The sequence below is a fragment of the Triticum dicoccoides genome, chromosome 2B, assembly GCF_002162155.2.
Source record: "Triticum dicoccoides isolate Atlit2015 ecotype Zavitan chromosome 2B, WEW_v2.0, whole genome shotgun sequence".
NCBI lineage: Eukaryota > Viridiplantae > Streptophyta > Magnoliopsida > Poales > Poaceae > Triticum > Triticum dicoccoides.
The window spans coordinates 713,073,722-713,082,544 of NC_041383.1; positions in this window are offsets into that span (position 1 = coordinate 713,073,722).

Sequence of the window (8,823 nt, forward strand, 5' to 3'; positions counted from 1 at the left end):
TCATGCGTATGGTGTCTCGCATTGCTATGCCATTTGATTAGTTTAGACATGCTTTCTGTGAATGCCACCTGTTCAGTGTCTAATTACCATAAATGTGAATTATGCATTGCCATCTTGTTGCAAGACATTATATATGTGAATTATACAATGCTATCTTGTTGCAAAGGCATTATATATGTGAATTATCCAATGCCATGTTGTTTAGCCAATCATCATGTATGTGAATTATATCATGCTATCATTTTTTTGTATTACGTGTTCCATTTGTCGTCAATGTTTGTATATTCAACTACTCTTCCTGTGCATCAGCCATTTGATGTGGTGATGGAAGTATCTGGAGTGAAAACAAGGTATTCAGAGCAGACAATGCTACCTGCTGAAGCAGACATCTTGCTGGCTACAGAGAGCTCCTCAGAGGAGGATTCAGAGACTGATGTCCAGTCCTATTTCCCTGCTGAGGTCTATGCTCAAACTTGGCAGGGTTATATTACCCATGTCATGCATGTCATCTTGCATTGCTTAGTTCTTACATCATATATAGATTGCCATCTGCTTACTTACTTACTATATAAATCATATATTTGAATTATATCATGCCATCATGTTTACATAGTACATACACATCATCTATCTGAATTATGGCATGGCAACCCATTTAATAAAGACATCATATTGTTATATCATCTCATCCTGTTTAATGTTTACAGTCATCATATTTAGAATTATGGCATTCTATCCATGAATGCATGTGAATTATGGCATGCCAACCTATTTAATAAACACATTATATAGTTATGTCATGTCATCCTGTTTACATAGTCTCATATTTTGAACTATTTCTTTCCATCTTTTTAGTTAGCCATCATAATGTGAAATTGTGTCATGCTATCCTGTTTAGTTAGCCATCATATATGTGAAATTGTGTCATGCTATCCTGTTTGGTTAGACAACATAAATATGAATTATTTCATGCCCTCTTTTATTCCCCACTATCCATTGCACCTGTCTATCATACAATGTCTATACTTTCAATTACTTTCTTGTTTATCAGCCATTTGAATTGGAGAGCGTGATGGAAGTATCTAAGGGAGTAACAACATGGTGTTCAGAAAAGATAGTGCTACCAGTTGATGCAGATAGAACCACGGTTGTACTTGCCCAAGGACCAGATCCACCACACATAACCCAGACTCTTGCAGATTGTACCCCTACCCAGTTGGACAGAGAACCAGCTACACCCCTTCTAACCCCAACCCCGGCAGATAGTAACCCAGTTCCAGTTGACACAGCACCGTCTCCACCACATAGCACCCAAACACGAGCGGTTAGTAAGGGAACTGCAGTGCCCAAAGCACGAGGACCACCACTCCGAATCCCAACTCAATGCTTAAAGGAGAAGAAGATTTGTTCTCAGGTCAGGTTCTGTAGTTATGGTTCATACTCCTTTGCTCTTGCATTACTGTATTTACTCATACCAACTATTTTCAAATTTGAAGGATGGAATTGAAACTCCAATGGCGCAACAGGTATGTTTTAAACCTGTTTCTTTAACTGGTTTGCTGTTGTAACCTGCTCTATGTTGATTTCAGTTTCAATTGAATAAACAGTTATGTTCTCATGTCATGCACATTACAAGTGTTGTTATTGCTCTATAGTTACCCACACCTATATTCTGTCTATTCTGCTTTGTCTTGAACAAATATTATTTGAACTGTGTCTCTATCTTGATTTGGTAACAAAAACTAGAATGATATAGACCATAAAGTGACCGTGGTACATAGATATATGTTTGTTTCATGCTGTTATCCTGTCCACTTTACTACTGAACTCATTTACCAAAATGAGTTTCATATACAACATGGTAAACATGTGATGTGTCTGCTTGTTTCTCTTTTAAAATGCGGACAAAATATTGGAGAACAGTACCGCGTTATTCAACGGTAAAGGAAGTAATGCAGATAAGGTTCAAGATAGTGAGACATCCCTGTTGGTCTCCAAGAAAGCTGATAAAAACTATCTTGACAACAGTGAGGGAACCCAAAAGTCCTGTGTTGATGTAGTGTTCGAGTTACTGGCCACTACTGCTGGCACAAGCTCTTCGAACTCGTTGTCTGAATCAGTTCGTCTTCTTGAATCTCAACTTCAAGTTGAAAGACATCGATCAGATGTGCTGCGACAGGAAGCTGAAGGACTGAGGAAGTCCCTACAGAATTCAGATGCATATTTTCTGGTGCAACAGCAAGCGCTGGAGGATTTAAGCGCCAAATGAGAGAAAGTTAATAAGCTTGCTAAGCATCTTGGCAGCATTATGGGTACCCAGGATATTGTTTCTTGAGATCTTCTGAAGTGGTTTCAGTTCTGGATTTGTTTTGCTGCAGCATTTATTTGCGCTGGTCGCCAACTTTGACAACCAGTGTATATGATATGCTGCTTTGTTCCCTATATTTGCACTGGTGGCGAACTTTGATGCCCAGTGGATGTAATATGTGTAACATCCATGATAGCCTAACATAAGTTTCTTGCTTATTTATTTCCTTGTTGTCTTGTTTATTTGTTTGCTTGTAGTCAGTGCAGTTCTTTTTAAAACTAGGCCACAATAACCATGGGCTAATATTTACTGTAGTGACACTGGGCCTCCAACGGGCCATAGAAACGGTGGGCCTTCTACGGGCCGTAAAACAGTAGGCCGTCTATGGGCCGTCGAAACAATGGGCCTTCTACGGGCCGTAGAAACAATGGGCCTTCTACGGGCCGTATCATGAATGGGCCTTATATGGGCCGTGTGACCATAATGGGCCATTGTTAATAGGCCGTATTTGATGAGGCTATGAAAATGGCCCAACATATTAACGGACCACAAACGGGTCGATGTAACCACGAAATGAATTTGGCCCACAAGCAGAAAATGATAGTAACGGGCCGTAAGTAAACGAATGCTGGAAATGAGCCCAAGAATAAATGGGCTCTGAGAAGGCCGAAATATAACATTTGCTGGAAACGGCCCAACTGAATAACGGGCCCTTAATGGGTATAAAGTGACATACTATTCATTATGGGCCAGTTTCACCACGGGCCGTTAATGGGTGTAAAGTGATACACTGTTCATTGCGGGCCAGTTTCACCATGAGCCGTTAATAGGCCAAGAGTTACATAGGGACTCATATGGGCCGAAAGACATCATGGGCCATACATGGGCCAAAAGTGAAAACGGGCTGGAATCATATTGGATAGCCCAGATGACGCTACTGGGCCTAATTCGGATAGGGCGTAACGGGTCTTGGGTTAGCGGGCTGTAAATGGGCTATATGCGAACATGCCGTTAACAGGCTTTCCATGGGCCGGCCCGCCACCTTTTGACCAAGTTAAACGGGCTGGCCTTTTCACAGGAATGGGCCTCTGTTGGGCCGTGCCACATGTCGACGTATCATAGGCGCCTTCTGTCTAATGAGTGGATGACATCTGTCCCAACGGTGAGCCGACACGTGTTTCCTCCAGCCAATCATGATTTTACACGTGGAAAATCCCCATTGGTCGGGGCTATTAATGGGTTATCGGATCCAAAACCCGACCCGATAGCTTAACGGCATTCCGTTACGGTGGATGCCACGTGTCGGTCACCCTTGACAAAAGCACTTCTGTGACGCGCGATTTATCGTCATGGAAGTGGACACTTCTGTGATGATAATTTTGGTAATGTCATGGAACACTTCTACGACAGCACAGGTATGACTATCTTGATTCTGTCATAAATTTGTCATGGATGTACATGCATGACAAAAAACGCGGCCTACTGTGACAAACACGTATCATGAAGAAAGTGTATTTTTTTGTAGTGGCGGGTTCCTTCTCTGAATACTCCAAAGTAAATTCCGAACACAAGAATCATGTCCGGCTCTGCAAAACAAGTACCACACACAACCGTAGAGAGTATAATATTTCACGAGTCCAATCCACTGACAACTTTTCGTAGCGTGACATCACGCCACTGGCCGGCCATTATTCGAACCGTTTTTAGCCTGCCGCTCCGTATTTCGAGGTGCGTTTTCATTGGCACGTCTTGTCAAAGCAGAGATCATGTCCCCTTAGCACGGGATTCTCATCAATACGGGCGTGGGTAACCCAACCGTGTCATCTGCATGGCGCTTTGGGGAATAGGTGGATTTCAAGGTGGGTGGAGAGGCGCATGACTTTTACTGCCTTTATAAAGGGATAAGGATTCATCCTTGTTCACCCACGCCTTCTTCTTCCTCTGCCCATCCATTCTCGAGCTCCAGCACCCAAGCTTTCGCCTTTTCCGCCCAAAAAAGCACTCCAACCATGTCCGGATCTGGAGCTGGAGGCAAGTGGATGGCCTCCTCCATCAAGAAGAAGGACATCAAGGAGCTCCAGGAGGCCGGGTACCTGGCCAAGGAGATCGTTCACCGCCTCCCATCCAAGGGATAGATTTTCCCTACCACGGAGCCCCATAGAGGGTTGTGTTCCTGACACACTTCATCCACGGGCTGGGATTCCCTCTCCACCCGTTTATCCGCGGACTGATGTTTTACTATGGTCTGGACTTCCATGATTTGGCCCCCAACTCTATCCTCAATGTCTCGACATTTATTGTCGTGTGTGAGGCCTTTCTCTGCATCCCACCTCACTTCGGCCTATGGCTGAAGACCTTCAATGTGAAGCCCAAGGTGGTGAGCGGCCAACAAGCTGAGTGCGGAGGCGCCATGGTGGGCAAGATGCCCAACATCACCTGGCCCGAAGGCTCCTTTGTGGAGACGGTGAAGGGGTGGCAGTCGGGGTGGTTCTACATCACCGAGCCGCACGACCCCAACTGGGTGGTGGCCCCCGCATTCTGATCTGGAGTCCCAATGCGGCTCACTTCCTGGTAAGAGAAGGGCCTGTCCTGGGGTTCCCCGGACGAGTTGACAGCGCTCCAGACGCGCGTCCATAATATGATAATCAAGAAAGTCAAGCTCCTCAACATGGTCCAGGTTATGCTCGTCCACCGGATTCTCCCATGCCAACTCCGTACTTGCTATCTGTGGGAGTATGATCCGGCGAAGCACCAGACCCTATTAGAGCTCTTCGGCATGATGCACAAAGATATATGGAAGGTGCTCTTTAAGGCCAACGAGGTGCCGCCGGCCACAGACGAGGATCGTGGGCACGACCTGGCTCATCCAGCTAATCCGGTAAGTTCTCTCATGTTTTAAAGGTGCACCCTTTACTCGCATATTAGAGGAAGGCATCTAAGTCTTCCTGATTATTTCAGGACTGGACAGAGATAGCGGACCAGATTGACTGTCCAACTCCATTGCCCGAGGGCCCAGAGACTCCGCTCCTGACGAGGATGCTATTTCTAGCGCCTTACGAGGTGCCGGAGAAGAAGAGCAAGAAGAAATCCAAGGGGACTAGGAGTGGTCTCCGCCGCAAGGGCACTTCGGACGAGACGTTCGGAGGCACCGAGGCGCGCGCCTCCGCCGAAGACGACAAAGAAGAGGAGGAAGAGGAAGAAATCCACTCCCCTCCTGCAGGGAAAAAAAGAAAAGGACGGCCCCCACGCATCCAGAGGCCAAGTCGTCCAAGAAAGGGAAAGGTTCCTTTCCGGGCAGCTCTACAGCAGCCACCAATAGCAGCTGGGAGTGGAAGCCCAGGGAGAAGCCCCTGGCCGAATCGTAAGTGTCTGGACACATACTTGTTTCTAGATTGTTTACTTTATTGTTTTAATGTGCTTACATTATGCATTTGTAGTCCGGCTCAGTCCCGCCTCGAGCGATCCTCATCAGAGGATTCGCTAGATCCAGCAGCAATGAACAGCGAGACCCTTCCGCTGGACACCTCTCCCCGGGATCTGAATGGCACCGAAGCATCGTCCCGAAGGATTCCCGTCCTCGCAGAGAATTCGGCGGCTGTCCGGGAGGCGCGAGAGGGTGAAGCTTTGGCTGCCGGACACACGGGGAAGCAGATCCCCATGGATATTGACGATGAGGGCCGTACTCAATTTGACCCTCATCTGAGTATTAATTCCGAAGACCCCTACGGTTCCGGAACCAGGCGAGCAGCCTCGTTCGAAGGGAAGGGGCACGCCTATCCCGCCGGTGACCTCTGTCCAACCACATGCACCGGACAGGTTGCTAGAAGCGCTGAGACACTGCAAAAAATACACTTCTGTGATAATATGTGTTTGTCACAGTAGGTCACGTTTTTTGTAATGCATGTACATCCATGACGATTTTATGACAGAATCAAGATAGTCATACCTGTGCTGTCGTGGAAGTGTTCCATGACATTACCAAAATGATCATCATGGAAGTGTCCACTTCCATGACGATAAATCGCGCGTCACAGAAGTGCTTTCGTCAAGGGTGACCGACACGTGGCATCCATCATAATGGAACACCGTTAAGCTATCGGGTCCGGTTTTGGATCCGATAACCCGTTAACAGCCCGGACCAATGGGGATTTTCAACGTGTAAAATCATCATTGGCTGGAGGAAACACGTGTCAGCTCCGCGTTGGCACATAATGTTTAAATGGGCGAGATGCGCCTATGATATGTTGACATGTGGACAGGCCCATAAAGTTTAAATGGGCCGGCCCAACTAAAGGCGCACAAGATTTTGCGGACCATAATGGGCCGGCCCAGCTAAAGGCCCACGAGATTTTGCGGACCATAATGTGCTGGCCCAGCTAAAGGCCCACAAGATTTCATGGGCCATAATGGGTTGGCCCAGGTAAAGGCACACAAGATTTTTGTGTGCCACAATAGGTCGGCCCAGGTAAAGGCCCATAAGATTTTTTGCGGATCATAATGGGCCGGCCCAGCTAAAGGCCCACGAGATTTTGCCGACATTAATGGGCCGGCCCAGCTGTAGGCCCACAAGATTTTGAGGACCCTAGTAGGCCGGCCCATTAACTGGCTGCCATGTTTTGGGCCAAATGTCGGCCCATATATGATCCGGTCCATTAATGGCCTGCCATGTTCTGGGCCTAATAATGGCCCATATGAGATGCAACCCATTAAAAGCCTACCATGTTCTGGGCCAAATTACGGCCCAGATCAGGTCCGGCCCTTTAAGAGGTTCGGGCTAAATTATGGCCCATATTAGATTCGACCCATCAACTGGATGCTATGCTTTTGGGCCCACTCTCTAAAGGCCCATTTATTAATTCGGCCTTATATTAGTTTCTGCCTGTTAAGGGCACATTTAAAATTTTGGCCCTATATTAATTTCGGACTGTTAAAAGCTCGGTATATAGTTGGACCTAACTACAACCCGGTTTGCATCCGGCCTGCTCGCAGCCGATAATCTGATTGGGACAAACAAGAACCGAGACAATTTTGGCCTATTAAAAGCCCGTGATTTGATTCGCACAATCATGGACCGGGGTTCATTTCGAGATGCTACCGACCCGTGAGCTGTTCCGCACATTTCAGGCCCAACCTACTTCTCAGCCTCCTAAAAGCCCATTCAGTTTTCTTGAAAAAAAGAGGGCCGACGGTTTAATCAGCCTATTAAAGGCCCGAATCTACTAGTGGGCCAGTTTACTTTTGGCCTTTTAACGGACCAAGATGACGGGGCCCATGATGCGGATCATACATCGTGATTGCATGATGGCCCGATTATGTACCGTAATTTTACGGTTTGGCCGGTTTACTGTGAAGACAGGATATATATACAGTAAAATAACTGCAGCATCGTGAATAATAAAAAATCTAGACTATACAATAAAGAAATTATGGCACATTACATCCACTGGGCATCGAAGTTCACCACTATGATAATAAAGCACAAGCAGACAACAGATTACATACACTGGGCATCAAAGATCGCCACCATTGCAAATAAACACGCCGACAAAATAATATACAAAACCTACAGCACTTCAATAGAGTTCAACAAAGGTTAGCCCTGCTGGGGAGCTGCAGCACAAGCAGCTGAGCAAGCTGATGAGGATGCGCTTGTTTAACACTTATATCTTCCTCACTCTGAGAGATAAACAAGCAGACAGATGACAAGTTTTGCACATAAAAGTATCAGTGCTGACAATTCATCGCATTTCTTACTGACGAATAAGGTGACACAGTTTAAAATTGCATTAACACAATATGGTATTGTTCAGGTCAAGACATGGCAGGAAATGACATTGTGAAGGAGTTGGCAGCTTCACGACACCACTATATTACAGATAAAGAACTCATAAGTATCAATGGTTAGTGTGTTGTAAATTTATCCCATTGCCGATTGGCAAATAAAGAGACGGTTTAAATAATAGTAGAATGATATGACATTGTTCATAGATAAGACATTGCAGAATATGACATTGTGTTGTAGTGGGTAGGTTCAGAAGCTTAATATAATTATCTTCCGGGCATCACGCCCACTGCATATGTGTCCCTTTCCCATATGTACCTTTTCTTCACCATTATATGCATCGATATGACTTAAGTTTTGGCCAAGCTGGGTTGCCTGGCTCTTGTGTTTATGCCCTACATTCCCGTTAGTTCGGCTAGGGCATAAGGGGAGCACCTCTGCGATTGTTACTGTCGGGTACTCCGGATGTGTACCTCAGACTGGGTGAAGCCGAAAGCTAGCGTTCTTAAGGGAATATTTGGTTGGTGAACTAAAGATGCTTTATACCTATTACAATACAAACCCCCAGATGTTGCATATACTGCATTTTTGCTCGCAGTTTGGACATGCACATTAATGCATGCGTACCTAGGGAAAGGAACCCTTAACGGAACTATTCTCTCTGGAAGATGTTTCTTACTATCCATGTAATATAACATAGCTAGTTGGGTACTTGTCTGTTCAAGCAATTATG